Raw genomic sequence first — 16,557 nt, 5'->3', positions numbered from 1 at the left:
TGGGGCCAGCACTGGCCTTGAAATAGAAATTTCAGGTACTGGATTATGTAATTTGTGGCTTTAAATGTGTCCTGAAGATGCTTCAGGGGCTTTCACTGTTGCCTCAAGTACCAGCCCCTTGAGAACAGGATGGGTTTTTCTGGTGGCCCGCGGCTAACCCCTGCTTCGCTTCCGCCCAGATACAGCCTTGACCAATAGTCTCACATCTCGCAAGGAAGCAGAGAAAGCCCACCTGGCAAAAGTCAGGGGCCCGGAGGGACTTCTCGGATCATGTCAGGCTTTCTCCATTTATTCACCCCTGGTGGTAGTTCCAAGGGAAGAGGGGTACGAGGGAAAGGAAGCCTTTCCTAACAGAGCAGGCTGCCAAGGCGCAGGGAGAGTAAGGACCTGGACCCCTGTGTGCAGCATTCAAGAGGCGGCGCCTGAGCCCCCTGGGAGCGGCAGCCACCAGGACCGGATCAGGGGAGGAGGCCCCGTGCAGCCGAGCCTCTGAGCCTTGCGCACTTGGTTAGAAAGCGCAGACAGTAAAGTGTGCCCTTTCCCCGTGACTCTGAAAGAGGAGTGAGGATGAAGGGGCTCTGAGGTCATCAGGGAGCGAAGATAGTCCTGGACTAGACCCAGACCGGAGAATTCCCAAGGGAATCCTGCAGTAAGAGCCAAACCTCTTCCCCGCCGCCACGGCTCTGCCTGCAGCCAAGGAGCCCCCTCGTGATGAGAACCTGCCTGTTAGCGGTCTTGGGCTGTGAACACACCCCTCTCGCCAGCTTCCAGGTGAGGAGACTCACCTGTGCTGAGCCCTGTGTGCCGGGCCCTTTGCACATGTGACTTGCACTTCATCCCTCATCCTGTGAGGTGCGCACTGCTACCATCCCCGGCTTAGTGGTGAGTAAACTGAAGCTGGGGGAGGTGAACACTGGTGGTAGTGGGTAGAAGGGAATAAGGTGAGCAGAGGCCCAACGGGACAGGGCCTGGGGCCAACAGCAGTTGGCTGTGGGAAACCAAGGCACATGCCTGTGAAATGAGAACTTTCTCCCTTATGAGCTGAAGTGAACATACAACAAGACACTTGGCTTCCCCCAAAGTTTGGGCTGAATTAATAGTGGCATGGCATGCAGGTCAGAGGAGGAGATTGTTCCTCCTTCTTGCTGAGACTGTACCCGAAGGGCTAGGATCCTTTCAGGGCCCCCCCTGCCTAACAGCCATAGATGAGCCCGCGTACTGTACCAGACTGGATGGACAGGGAGGAGCAGCCGGGGGAGACCCGTATATCCTAGGCCTCTGAGGAATCTCCCGGAGGCAGAGTTCAACCCCATAGAGGGAAAAACATCCTGGAACTGAGGAATTGTAAAAATGGAGTGAAAAATGTGAGGTACTGAGCCCCTTACGCTGGGAGCAGATGCTGGAGGACCAGAAATGCGGAGAGGGCTCCTGCCTAGCCTGATGGGTGGTCTAGATTCAGCCCTCACGTTGACGGAGCACTTCGTGTCCACCTTTCCACCACACAAGTCCCGCAGACACAGGGTTTTAGGCCACACAGATGATGAGGCTGCCCCTGCCTAGCCTGGGCTGGGCTCTAGGTTTCTTCTGCGGTCCTGCTTAGACTGCTTCGGGGAAACCAGGCATTGGAAATAGTGGAGGTCTCGGACCTGTGAACTGGCCGCTGCTGGACTATCTGAGGTCACCTTTTTCAGAAAGCTGAATATTTTCTAGTGCCCTGGACCTCTCAGCTTCCCATCATGGAGTCCTCACCCAGTCAGCACCTAGGAGAAGCCAGCAAACCACTGCCCTCCATCGCCATCACCTGTGTGGACACCAGGGCTTCCCGGAGTACCCTGATCTCCCTAGAGCGAGGGCTTCCCTGGCTGTCACACCTCACAACGCTCACTCTTGACCCCCTCTGTCTCTGACATTCTGTAGTCCCCAGACGTTGCCCTTTTTCTTGACCAGGGCTCCAGCCCACGTCCACTGCAGCTTCCCACCGCCATCCGCCTGCCTCCAGACCTGGCCCTGTTAATGGTTCTCTCACCTGTCTGCTACTCTGCACTTGGCTTGTCTAGTCTCTGCTGAGTTTGAGGGGCTAGGGCCAGTCACGATTTTTTAAATTGAATTAGAGCATATAATATGCGACCCAGATCAAGCTGGAGAACACTTTCAGGTCCATCCGTTTAAAATGGCTCGATCCCCTAGACTCCCACAGCTTTATTATTGGACACTTGGCAGCTGTTGCCTTTTATTCCAGCTAGCTGCGGGAGGGGGAAGCATTCTGGGAGCTGTTTGTTTTTCTCCTTGCCTGACCTAGCACAGTGTGGGGCCCATAGGAGGTGCCCCTTGAGGCCCATTAGATGGAGGGGTGTCGAGTTTCCCAGGTGTGTCTTAGAGTATGCGCTCAGTTGCCCCCTCAGAAATGCAGGAGAGGTGACAGGTGAATGATGGGGTCACGGGAGTGCAAGGAAAGCCCTGAGCACCGAATGTGCTGGTTCTGCTCAGGTGACCGGCTGCCCAGGTGTGCTGTGTGTAGGCCTGGAGGCACACATTCCCAGCAGAAGGTTCAGGTGGGTAGAACTCCCTGTATGGAATGCCCTTTCTAGGGGGCACTGGCTACAGCATGGGGCTGGCCAAGCTCTCATCCTGGGCCCTGGGACTTCAGGCTTGAGCACCCACCATGGCAGGATCAGATAGCTGAAGGAAGAGGGCCAGACCCAGCCCCGGGGAGCCTTTGAAGTCAGACGCCTGGTGCAGAACGTTCTGCGGAAGGCGAGAACACACAGATTCTCGGGTGGAGGCCAAGACCCCCGCTGCTGGCCTAAGGGAGCCAATCCCTGTCTCCTCCTGCTTCAAGGCCTTGGGAGACGGTGCCCTCCAGGAAACAGAGCCATGGCCTGGGCTTGAGTAGCAAAATGGGCGCAGCAGGAAGGAGTTGGAGGGAAGTGGGAGGCACTGGTAATGTGAGGATGGGGTGTGGTACATGAAGTTCAACAGCTGTCATGAAAAAGCGTGTCTCCAGTCTATTGGAAGACTTGAAGACTCACTCCCTCTTTGCTCTCGGCAGAGAGGAACCTCTTCTCTGAGGTCTTCTTCTCTGAGGTCCAGATGCCGGTTGTCACTGAGGGTCTTCCTCTTGGGTGGGTTCTGAGTCCCTTAAATCATCCTGTTCCTGTCTTCTCTATCTTTTTGACTGTAGTAAATATTTAGGGGTCTCACCCAAGGCTTGGGGACACTGGCTGAATCTGATTTTACATCATATCCATTAACTCAAGGCTCAGAATCTGATTTTACATCATATCTGTTAACTCCCAGGTCCATCTGTCACCAAAATTTGCTTTAAGGCAGCATGGTGGCAATGTCTTATTATGAGGATGGGCTGTCCTCCATGGTCAGTAGAGGCATGATCACAAGCATATGCTGTTAATAGGGAAGGAGAGAGAAGGAAGAGAAGTACATACCAATGGTCAGTGTAGATGATAAGGATTGAGGCGTCTTAGATCAGCCTCTGGATGGGGGAGGCTGGGATGTGAACATTTCCTGAGGACCTCTGGTGTGCCAAGCACTTGTGTATGATCAGCAGGTATATTATTATTTTTATTTTACTAAAAAGGAAGATGATGCATGGAGGATTTACCCAATTGGAGTAAAAAATGTGGAGATGGGTTTTGAGCCAGGTGTGGCCACCTCCATGGTTGGCCCTCTTTCTTCTCCGTGGAAAGTGATCTCCAGTTGCTATGAGTATGCTTTCAGGATTGGGATGTCAGCCGCCAAATAGAGAGCTAGTTTTCAGACAGTTGAGGGAAGTCTTTAACATGTAAGAGAGGCCAAAGCAACAGAAAAGGGGAATGTCTTAGATTTGATTTGATGGCACCAATGTACAGAGAGGCTGAGGTTTTGCTAACAGTAAGAAGAGTTAGAGCCCTGCTTTCTCTCTCCCCTCCCAGGTCACTGGGAAAGAAGCTCCACTCTAGGCAGCTGCAGTCAAGAACACAGGGCTCTCTCTATCCCCAGTGCCCAGCTGAGAGGTACAGGATCTCCCTGGGAGTGGCAGGCCACCAGCATGTCACAGCTCCCTCACCTCTGTGTTGAGGTGTATTCCAGGTAAGAGTAGCTGAGAAGCCTGGGGCCTTTTTCCTCAACCCATTTCCAACTCACGGTGGAATGTCTACCCTAGTCGTGGGAACCAGAGGATACTGAGGCCTTCACTCTCTCACTTATAGGGTGGAGGTTACATTCTAGGAGAGGCTAGTTTAAAAGACCAAAGGCTACTGCCCCAACCCAGCATCCTTATAAAGCAGGGATATCACTCCAAGACAGCAGTTTCAGAGCAGTGGTACAGATGTTTCATACAAACAGAGGAAGTCCATAAAAACTCTGATGCTCTCCTCAAGGGAACGGCTTTATTTGCACAGAGTGGGGGGAAATTCAAGCATGTCGGTGCTCTCAAAACAATGGAAATATTGGTGATAAGCAATTAAGTCTGGTAGTGCTTTGAGAAAAGCTAGCTAAAAATTAGACCAACTAGAAGTTTGTAGAGAGAAGCAAAGAGCTAATTGAGAAAAACCCTCCTGAGATCAGAACAAACTTCAGAGACTAGCCTCAAATACTACTCCAGTCACCAAAAACTTGGCCTCTCTGTACACTGATGCCAAATCCAATCTGGGAGACAATTTTGAAGTAGAAAAGGATAACTTTAATTACTTTACCAGGCAAAGGAGGACACAGCAAGCTTCTGCCTTGAAAAACTGTGTCCGAACCTGCGAGGATTTGATGAAGGATTTTATAACAGTGATTCAAAAGTGGGATTTCTGGCAAGAGTAGGGTGAGTGTAGGGCCTGTACTCCTTTAATCCCATCTCAAGTGGTCAGGTCTAATCTTGAAGAGCTTCTGTGGTCCCTCTAATCTGGCTTCAGGTGGTTTCTTGGCTTCTCCTCCCTTGATTAGCAACTGTACAAATTTGCCCTTTGGAACTCAGAGAAGGTCATGAAGGCTGGAGTCTTGCCTACAAGAAACGAGGGACGGAAATTCCTCCTTGCCTGGGAGCCCCATAGGGCCTTACTCTGTTTCACTCCTGCAAAGAGACTTCATTTCTTTGGATCAGACTGTAGAGCTTCCAGAAAATGACACCAGATCTTATACAAAGGATCAGGAATCAGGTCGACATCAGATCTCTTAATAGCAATATTCGAAGCCAGAAGTCCGCAAGGCAATGCCTTGAAGATGCTGAAGGAAAATTATTTTCAACTGAGAATTGTATACCCATCCGAGGTATCAGTACAGTGTGAGAAGAGAAGGTAGATATTTTCAGATAGACAGGGTTTGAAAAACTTTATCTCACATGCAAACTTCCTCAGGAAGCTACTGGAGGATGTGCTCCAGCTCACAGAAGGGCATAAACCAAGAAAGAAATAAGGAGCCACTACTGAGAATATGGAGGCAAGAAGAATGGAAATTTCTCCTAGTGGGAAAGGGTCCCAAGCAATCCAGAGAGGATATCTGTGTGGGTTTCCCTCCCTACCTCGTCCAACTCCCACACTGGCCTTTGTAAATAAATGGTGTGGTCTTTGTTGTGAAGAAAAAGAAGATGAATGCAGGAAAAACAGAGATCATTAAGGGAAGAAGCACAGGATGACCGCTGTGGGGCTGATCTAGAGCTATTAGTTCAGATGGAGGCAGGAGAACCAGGGGCTCCAGGAGGGGTGTCTCAGAGTTAAAAAAAATAAGGAATGATAGTGAAAATGTGAATCAAGAATCATTTTACAGGACTTTTTCAGGGTGTGGGATGTGTCAAAAAAAAAAAGCGAATGAAAAAACGAGTCAACAATTCTGAAGAAGGAAAGCTTACAAAGCAAGGAAGGGTGTTTATGAAGAAAGGAAAAGAAAGGTATGAAGAAAGGAAAGGACAGCATATTACTTGGCTTAGCAGCGAGCACTATTTACTGACTGTAAATGTAACCAAGAAATGTAGTGTTATGATATCAAAAGGAGAGGAAAGAGCGTAAGTGAATCTCATCTGTCAGGAGAGGAATGCCGAGAGGCGGTATGTAAATTGGACTTCTCTGAGATAGAAATAATAGCAATAAGTGCTTTATTTTGTTGTTGTTTTTCAGTTGCTCAGTAATGTCTGACTCTCTGCGACCGCATGGACTGTGGAATGCCAGGTTACCCTGTCCTTCACCATCTCCCGGAGCTTACTCAAACTCATGTCCGTTGAGTCAGTGATGCCATCCAACCATCTTGTCCTCTGTCATCTCCTTCTCCTCCTGCCTTCAGTCTTTCCCAGCATCAGGGTTCTTTCCAATGAGTCAGTTCTTCGCATCAGGCAGCCAAAGTATTGGAGCTTCAGCCTCAGGATCAGTCCCTCCAATGGATATTCAGGATTGATTTCCTTAGGATTGACTGGTTTCATCTCTTTGCAGAGATTTTTGTCTTCTGATTTTTGTCTCCTAAATGACTGAATGAATTGAAGTGGTCACTTCGAAAGAGCAGGATGGAGTGACATAGGAGAGTGCTGTCTTTGTTCTAACACTTTAGCACAGTTTGGCTCTGCAAACATTTTTTGCACGTAAGTTTGGGAAGATAAAAATTAACTGAAAGACAGATGAAAAGAAACCATGATAACAGTAAGGGCCTTCCCTTTTGAGATGCTCCCATCCTCTGAATTCTTTTAAAACAGCAATCAGGGAATTTCCCTGGTGGTCCAGTGGTTAAGAATCTGCCTTCCAATGCAGGGAACTTGGTTCAATCCCCAGTCGGGGTAGTAAGCTCACACATCACAACTACTGAGCCCTCGTGCTGGAGAGCCTGCATGCTGCAAGGAAAGATCCCACATGCCACAGCTGCAACTAGGACCCGATACAGCCAAATTAAAAAAAAAAAAAAAGATTCATAATCTATGTAAAGAAAAAAACTGAGCAAACAACCCCACCCATCTTTTCAGCCATCTCATAAAGTGCATTCTCACCCTGCAAGGCAGATATTGATAAGGGTTCTTGTGAGGGTTAAAAGGGATGGTGTTTTGTAAAGCATGAAGTTGGCATATGGTTTAGATCGTGGTTATCAGGCAGGACAGAAATAAATATCCCCATGTTGTACACAGGAAAGCAGAGACCCTCCCTTCCAGCCCAGACTTCCCACAACTTACCTGGCTCTGAGCCCCACCTGGAGGGAGATTAATGTGAGGGCCCTTGATGTCATCAAGGCTCAGTTCTCATCCTGGCGGTGCTCTGAGCACTGACCCTGGTCATAGACTGATCCCTGGTGCTGGTTGCAGGCTGAGCCCCCACTGCTTGCCACTAACTCCCTTAGTAATGCTCACAACCAGACCTAAGCTTGTCTTGGCTGAGAAGAATGGATGGCTGGGCTCCATTCCTCTCCAGTGCTGTCTCAGGGGCAGGGTTGGTGCAGCTGCGGCCTGGCTAAACTCTCTGGCATGGTTTCCCTTCATCCTGGACTAGATTCAAAGCCACTGCCTGTGCCCAGTCCATTTCTGTCCCCTCCCACTGGTCCTCCTTGTGGGGGATGGTGGGGCCCATGGTACACTCTGAGCAGAGATTGTCTGTGATGAGTCATCCTTGTTCATAACAAAGGAGTCTGGCATGAACAGCACTTTTTCTGTCTTCTCTGCTGCAACGGAATAACGTCCCAAATCCACGTGTTCAAGTACAGCCTTGAACTGGCTGTTTCCCACCCTGGACTCTTCAATCCAATCCATTACCAGGGAAGCATTTCTCCAACATGATTTCCAGGAGTTCCCGGAACATTGGCTTGTTGTAGCTATTTCTCTGCACGTAGTGACTGGCACCTCCTCTGAGTATCCTCTACAGTCAGATGGGAAACAAGGCTGACTTCAAACCCTCTCATCTCTTATCAGTCCCAGGAGAGGTGAAAGGTCAGGAAAGGGGCAGTGGCAGATGCTGGGCCTGGGAAAGTTGGAGGGTGGGTAGGGAGACAAAGGGGATGGGTGGGGGGCAGGCACAGGATCATGGTTTTGATAAACTTGATTTACTACTGGGTCACAAATGTCAGGGCAGTCAGGAAGCTGAAAGACTTCCTCTCCTGCCCCTGTGTCAGACAGATGGAAAAATGAGGTCCCTGAAAGAAATGTTCCCAAGATCCCACAATGACTTGGGATCCGAATGGTGGATTATTTATGCTGAGGATCAGCCTCGGGCAGAATGGCACAGATTCCACAGCCCCTAAAGCCAGAATAGGACTCTTGAGGAAGGCCCTAGGGGAGATGGAGGAAAGGCTCCAGGGAAGAAAGATCTTCCTGATTATCTGAATTATCAGCTCTGGGACCTCTGGTTGGAGGGGACATAGGGTCACAGTTTCTCATCACCAGATGCGTGGCAAGTTGCAGGCTGGACCATACGGTGGGAATGTGCCCACAGCGAGAAGAGCTTGCTTGCTCTCTTGGCCATGTTTCTCGTTGTGGGACTGGAACCAAGTTGTGTTCCTCACAATCCTAGGGTTCCTTTGCTTGACCTAAGGGTCTGCTCTCTTTCTGAGCCCTCAAGATCCAGAACAGCTCCCGTGAGCAGCCCCAGAGCTCTGCAGCTGCCTCTGGATGGCCACAAGACCCTGGAGACAGAAGAGGCACCTGGACCCACAGTTAGAGTATGTATTTGAGGAAGAAAGTTGGGAGAGGGCCACCTTGGGGGGTCTTTCTTACAGGAACAGATTAGGTCAGAGAAAATCGTGGTAGGTAGGTGTCCCTCCTCCAAACTGTTAGGTAGGTAGAATAGGGAAAAGGAGTCCAAAATGGCGGTGGCTAAAAAACAAGGAAGGTCAAAGGAAGGTCCGAGGACCAGAGGGAAGACTTCAGGCAGAACAAACAGCGCTCCTGGCTAAGCCCAGTTTGCACAGGGCAGGCCCAGAGGGAGGGAAAAACACATAAAAGGAGGAGCCAAAGCGCGCTCTCGCTCTTTCTCTCCTGCGTGCCTGCGCTCTTTCTCTCTCCGTCCCCCGCTCTCCCCCTCCCCAACGCGTTCTCTCCCCCTCTCTCTCCCTCTCTCCCTCCCCCATGCACTCCTCCACTCTCTTCTCTTCAAGTCTTTGGGTTGGCATGCCCTCACACTTCGAGGATGGATTCTCCTGCTATCTTCTAAATAAAATAGAGCTGTAACACTGATTTGCCTAAGAGCTATAACACGGTTTGTCCGAGACCCGAGAGCTGTGACGCACCGAGGGCTCTAATGTCCGTTGCTCCAAATCTTTGTTGTGACGAGGCAAAGAACCGAGCAACATACACTCGCCTGACAAAACCAAGGGTCTGCGCTGCAGCTTTCAGGTGGTGAGAGGCACTTCGCCTCTTGCCTCAGTGCTGTTAGCCAGGGCCTCCCAGATCCTCTCTGCCTGTGCCCCGAAGCCTGTTTCGGGGCCTCTGCTGGCTGCGTCCCCCTGGGGCCGTCCTTCCTGCACTTTGGTTGCTTACTTGTCTCTGCCACTGGGCTGGCAGCTCTTTGAAAGTCAAGTATTGCAGGGTGGGTTCTCCAGGAAGCAGACTGTGGCTCAAAGTGTAGCATGCTGGATGTTCTTCAGGGAGAGCTCTGGAGACTGATGAGTGTAGAAGGGAGGGGGAAGAGGCAGCACTGGGCAGAGGGAGAAGCTGAGCTGTACTGCAGGCCCCACCCAGCCTGGGCTCCTCACTGGGAGCTTGGCATGGAACGGCCCCTCACATTCCCATACTGAGCTGAAATAGCTGGGCCTCTGCACCCCAGCTAGATTAGTCTTTGGAAACAGATCGCTCAGAGAAGGGCATGGCCCAGGGTAAAGCAAGTATCTGCAGCTGAAGCGATCCCTGGATGGGCTGACAGCTACAGTCCTCCTGCCCTGGCCCCCAGACACCAAGTCCTTCCTTGAAGGGAAATATGGGCATCACACCTCAGCGTCTACTCTCCTGTGTTCTTGTGGACTTTTGAGGAATGCTAGCTGAAGGAATGAATAAATTAATTTGAAAGGAGACCCTAAAATATTTTGGCCTTATTCTCCCCATCTATGAAATGGGTATATCTTTGACACTCGTGCTATAAAAGGCAAAGCTCTTCATAAACTCCACATCTCATGGGAGTCTTCAGCCTCCCTTCTGTTTTCTTTCCTTTGACACCCCAAGGTTGGGTCTAGGGCCCTGAGGGGTGGAGTGGGTAGTGGAGGGTAGGTGGGGTGGGCTTGGCAGTTTGTGGTTGCTGTTTTAGGAGAAACCACAGCTGCCTCTGGTTCAGGGCAGTCAGTGAGGCCCAAGGAAGGGGAGGTTCATATGCAGGGCAGGCCTTGGGCACTGAGTCACCACCCAGAGGAAAACCACAGCTTCAAGAGCCCCAAGGCCCAAGGAAGGGTAGCAGATGAGTTGGGCGAGTGCCAGGTCTCAGGAGTGGGGCTTTGGACAGCCTCCTTACTCCTAGGGCCGGCCCTGTTCCAGCTTGCAGGGCAGCACCTACTGTATGCCATGATAAAGGCAGGCTGAGTCACACATTTCTGTGAAACAGGACAGACCAAGAAGAGAGTGACCCTGAAAAAGAACCATTCCTCTCCAGTCTCCAGCTCCCCACTCTCTGCAGAAGTGGGGGCAATTCTTGAATTCGAGAAAATTCTTCTAAGATATCTGAAGATTCATAGACCTCAACTTTGCTTATATACAAATTTACCATCATCTTTAGGCTTCCCAAGTGGCTCAGTGGTTAAGAATCTGCCTGTCAATTCAGGAGCTGCAGGAGACTTGAATTCAATCCCTGGGTTGGGAAGATCTCCTGGAAAAGAAAATGGCAACCCACTCCAACGCTCTTGCCTGGAAAATCCCATGGACAGAGGAGCCTGGCGGGCTACAGTCTATGGAGTTGCAAAGAGTTGGACACGACTCAGCAACTGGGCACGCATGCACCATCATCACTGTAGTCTAGAGAGGCTGCTTCACGTTGCATTCGTCTACAGATAGCTCAGAAACTGTGAAATGGCTGGTTTTTTCTCTTTCTTCTTTGTAGGAAAATTAAATATTCTGAACTCTCATCTTGTGTGATGAAAGCTAAAGCAAACAAATGAACAAAGATAATGTTTCCAGACCGACTTGTTTATACCTTCTTGAAAGATATCCAATGCTTCGGACAGAGCAATAAAAAAACTCAAAGATGGTAGAATAGCAATGATTCATATCACCATTGAATTGCCCAGGCAATTCCATCGTTCTGTTGTTTTCTTATTACTTTAGTCTCTGTTTTTAAAAAGCATGATTGAGAATAATTAATGAGTGATGGTGGAAAGTAGTTCCTAGGAGGATGAAATAGCAAATGTTTTAAGATCTAGGATATATTTTGAATTTACAAAGGATCTAATGGATCAATACAGTAATTTATATATTTTAGACTTATAAAGAATCCAGTGGATCGTTTTGGTAAAGGTCTGTCTAGTCAAGGCTGTGGTTTTCCCAGTGGTCATGTATGGATGTGAGAGTTGGACTATAAAGAAAGCTGAGCACCGAAGAATTGATGCTTTTGAACTGTGGTGTTGGAGAAGACTCTTGAGAGTCCCTTGGACTGCAAGGAGATCCAACCAGTCCATTCTGAAGGAGATCAGTCCTGGGATTTCTTTGGAAGGAATGATGCTAAAGCTGAAACTCCAGTACTTTGGCCACCTCATGGGAAGAGTTGACTCATTGGAAAAGACTCTGATGCTGGGAGGGATTGGGGGCAGGAGGAAAAGGGGACGACAGAGGATGAGATGGCTGGATGGCATCATTGACTCAATGGACGTGAGTTTGAGTGAACTCCGGGAGTTGGTGATGGACAGGGAGGCCTGGTGTGCTGTGATTCCTGGGGTCACAAAGAGTCGGACACAACTGAGTGACTGAACTGAACTGAACTGAACTGAAGAGAGAACAAGCTTTATTCTATTAAAAAATAATTTAAATCTCTCTTTGGTTTTTGGAAGACCCCTGTAGTCATCAAATAATCAATCCTTATTAATAGTTAAAGCTGCTCAGAAAGGGAGCTTAAAAATTAAAATTCAGTCTAAATGACCTTGGTAGTATACTAAGAGTTAAAATAAAATTCCCCAAGGAGAATTGAGCTGAAGGTCCACTTTTCCCTATACCCAAATAGGGAGGAATAAGCAGAGACTATGAATTTGACATAAAATGAGACCCTATGCAAATGACAAATGACATGCAAAAAGATGCAAATAAATGAAGACAGTAGGGAGGGCCCTAGTGCCCTGGATAGACATGGAATACTGGCTTCCTCTGGTTGGATGGTAGTTCTAAGAAAGCTGCCCCATCCTCCTCCTAGGTTCTCCCACATGGCCCCTCTGGCTGAGAAACTTAGGCCCAAAGACTATTCTTGCTGCCCTGTTCCCTCTTCCAGTCATTTGCAGAGACCCCTGTGGTCCATTGGAGCCACTTTCTTGCCACTCTACTCTCCCTGCTATGTGGGCCCTGGGGCTGGAGTATGGTGCTGGGTTCAGGGCACTATGGAGTCAGGACAACAGAGCATGGCGGATAATTCTATGGCACCTCCTGATCCTTCAAGGTCTGTCCACTTCTCTTACACAGCCCCTATCCTCACCCCCATGCCATATGTTCAACTTTTCTCTTCATCATAGCAGTATAAACAACAATAGTTTGCAGGGACTGGACATCAGGCAAAACAGGGCTATGATCTTCGACAGATGGAGGACACACAAAGCGAACCCCATGTTTAACCAACTTTCTTCCTGAGGCCATTTTCCAAACTGAGATGCAGCGAACTAGACCAAATAGGAGGTGACATCTCAAACAAAGGTTTTAAAATAAGTAAGGATAATCTGTTAAAGAGAATAGAGCAAAAGATGGACCAAATGGGTGAAAAGCTTGAGTATTTAAAGAGAAAACTTGACTCTATAAGAATGAAAAATATTGGTGTTTTAGACTGCAAAATATCTGAAATTAAGAACTCACTGAATGGGTTTAACAGGACACTGTATACAGAGAAGACAAGATTAGTGACCAATCAATAGATATTATCTGGACTGAAGCACAGAGTGAAAAGGAATTGAGGAATAAACAGAGCTGAGCATAAGAGATAGTAGGACATGCTCAAATATTTGAATAGATAATGACTGAGAATTTTCTAAATATGATGAAAGGCATCAAGCCACAGATTCATGAATATCAGTGAGGATTGAGACACTGCCATTTTCGTTGCTCAGAAGTGGAGTGAGAGGCTAAGAGTGGGAGACACTGTCTGCTTCCATCCTTCGCAATCTGGTGTATCAGGCGAAGCAGGCCGAGCAGGCTGAGCAATGCGATGGAATGGTGAAATCAATGAAGAAAGTAGCAGGGATGGATGCGGAGTTGACAGCTGAAGGAAGAAACCTCCTATCTGTGCATATAAAAACTGTGACTAGAAGTAGAAGAGCTTCCTGGAGAATAACCAGCAACAAAGAAGGAAACAAGGGAGGAGAAGACAAACTAAAAATGATTTGGGAATATCGGCAAATGGTTGAGACCGAGCTACAGTTAATCCGTTGTGACATTCTGGGTGTACTGGATGAACACCGCACTCCAGCCCCTAACACTGGCTGAGCCCAAGCTTTTCTATGATACAATGAAAAGGGATTAGCGCAGGTATCTGGCTGAATTTGCCGTAAGAAATGACAGGAAGGAGGCTGTGGAGAACAGCTTGATGGCTTATAAAGCTGCTGGTGCTGTTGCCGTGACAGAACTTCCATCGACACGTCCCATTCACTTAGCCTTGCTCTCAATTTTTCCGTATTCTACTATGAAATTCTTAATTCCCCTGAGCATACCTGCAGGTTGACAAAAGCAGCTTTTAATGAGGCAGTTGCAGAACTGAGCACACTGAGTGAGGCAAGCTGTAAGGACTCCCCACCTATCACACAGTTGTCAGTGATGATCTGACACTATGGACTTCAGACATGCAGGGTGATGGTGAAGAGCGGAATAAAGAAGCGCTGCAGGATGTGGAAGATGACAATCGGTGACACAGAAAAGCCAACATGAGAAGCCATCTCTGACTACCCCAGACATTCCCATCCCACCCATCTTGGAAATTCCCCCATTGTTACTGGGAACCACCAAACCTGACTTTTTCGTATGGCCTCAGACTTGAGTTCCTGCCCTGTTGGGTTTTTTTGTTATTGTTGTTGTTAACGGTTTTCTAAAGTTCTTAAAGGCAAGAGTGAGTTTCTGTGGATTTTACTGGTCCCAGCTTTTAGGATCTTTAAGAGCACTAACAGGAGTGCAGAGGGGCTTTTTCAGCATTACTGCATTGTCTCTTGCAGACACCGCAAGATCACCATTAGCAATGGAAATTACATTCAAAAGCTGTTAGAATTTTGTGTGATGCAAGCATCTAAGAGAAAGGTTAATCACACTACTGAGGTGTATGTGGTATCATTTTCCCTTTTTCTAATTCTTTGAATTTTAAACCAATGTTTAAAATTAATTGGATCTTAGCTAGAGGTGGTTAAAGGTTGTCTGGGGAGTTTTTTGCAATGGTTTTGCTATTTAAAAGTGTTTCAGACTCTGTTGAAATGTTGAAAACTACGATGCTGGTAACAGTTTAACAATTGTGGCTGCTCATTCTTGCCTCCTTTTACTCTTCCTCTGAAGCAGGTTAGCATTGAAGGTGTTATGGAAAAGCCAGCATGCATGTTCAATTCTTTGTTTCTTCTCCCACTGGGCCCCAGCCGTTCCCTCCTTTGCTCCCTCAGCCTCTTTATTCAGTATGTCTAACTTGAAACTAATTTATACTACTGCCTATATGACTTGAGCCATAGATACAGAATCTGTATTGTTCTTACTGAAACACAGGATGGATTAACATTAAACTGAAATAAAAGAAACCTAAATAAAACAAACCTAAATTTGAATAAAACAAAGCTAAACTTGAATAAAACAAACTCCAAATATTATAAGTATAAAGAAAACTATACCTAGGCCCATCAAAAATCTTAAAAGCAACCATATTTTTAAAAATTAATTTGTTTTTGGCTACACTGGGTCCTCACTGAGGCGCATTAGCTCTTTGTTAAAGTGATCATATTTTTAAAGAGACAGAGTTAGTAACCAGTTAACAGTACAGTTGATGGCTAACTATGGAAGCCAGAAGACAATGCAATGATATCTTTAAAGTGCTAAAGAAGAAACCCTACCAATCTAGAATTCTATGCCCAGAAAAAATATCCTTCAGAAATGAAGGGAAAATAAATGTGTTCAAAATTTTGTCAAGTGGACAAAAATTCAAAGAAATTGGTTTGTCACTAGTACACATTGGCCATACAGGAAATTTTTATGGGAATTCTTCAGCATGAAGGAAAATGACCCCTGAGTGAAGTGCAGGAAGGAATAAAGGTGTAGCAAAAGATTAAAATGTACATAATTATAAATGAATATTTACTAAAATAACAGTAGGGAATTCCCTGGCAGTCCCATAGTTAGGACTCCATATTCTTACTTGCCAAGGGCCAAGATTCAATTCCTGGTCAGAGAACTAAGATTCCACAGTCACATGGTCAATAAATTAACCAATTAATTAAAAAAAAACAAAGCTAACAATATTATAAATTTTTTTTTAATTTTAAGTTTTTATTGGAGCTGATTTACTTTGTTGTGCAGCAGAAATGAACACAACATTGTGAAGCAGTTAATCTCTACCCCCTGTTCTACTGTTCTAGTCATCACAGAGCACCAAGCCAAGCTCCCTGTGCTGTACAGCAGCTTCCCACTAGCTACCTATTTTACATACGGCAGTGCATGTGTCTCATAAGGTGTTTAACATAAAAGTAAATCCATGTCAGTATATAAAAATACAAACATATATTTAAATATATAAATAAAATTATACACACACACATACACACACGGGCTTCCCTGGTGGTTCAGATGGAAAAGAATCTGCCTGCAATGCAGGAGACCTGGGTTCAATCCCTGGGTTGAGACAATCCCCTGGAGAACGGAATGGTTCCCTACTCCAGTATTCTGGCCTGGAGAATTCCATGGACAGAGGAGCCTGGCAGGCTAGAGATCCATGGAATCTCAAAGATTTAGACATGACTGAGTGACTTTTACAATACACCCTAAACTTAGAGGCTTCCCTTGTGTCTGAAATGGTAAAGTCTAATGTTCTCTGTCAGATTTTATTAGTGGTGGCAGGTGAGTGGCACATGACGATGTGATAAATGATATTAATTAGTTTTAACTTCATTCAAGGTGCTATGGGCTTGAAGAGTATGGGCTCTGTAGACAGGTCTGGGCTTGAATTTCATCTGTGTGATTCTGACTTCTTTGGAGCCTGAGCGTCCTCATCCATAAAATGGATTGTGTAGAATAAGTAAAACGATATATGTGATGTGCTCAGCACAATGCCTGGCCCATGTGTGCGTGCATGTTAAGTTGCTTCAGTCATGTCTGACTCTTTATGACCCATGGACTATAGCCTGCCAGCCTCCTCTGTCCGTGGAGATTCTTCAGGCAAGAATGCTGGAGTGGGCTGTCATGCCCTCCTCCAGGGGATCTTCCCAACCCAGGGGTCTAACCTGAGTTTCTCACATCTCCTGTATTAGCAGGCAGGTTTTTTACCA

The 16,557-nt window shown here is 47.2% G+C and overlaps 1 pseudogene; it reads left to right on the top strand.

Moving 5' to 3' along the window:
* Nucleotides 1–1,736: 1,736 nt before the first annotated feature.
* LOC138094981 (14-3-3 protein epsilon pseudogene) lies at nucleotides 1,737–13,956 on the top strand (annotated as a pseudogene).
* The last annotated feature ends 2,601 nt before the right edge of the window (nucleotides 13,957–16,557 follow it).

The sequence above is a fragment of the Capricornis sumatraensis genome, chromosome 19, assembly GCF_032405125.1.
Source record: "Capricornis sumatraensis isolate serow.1 chromosome 19, serow.2, whole genome shotgun sequence".
Taxonomy (NCBI): domain Eukaryota; kingdom Metazoa; phylum Chordata; class Mammalia; order Artiodactyla; family Bovidae; genus Capricornis; species Capricornis sumatraensis.
Note: the sequence above shows the minus strand (reverse complement) of the source record. Positions and strands in the feature narration are given on the sequence as shown.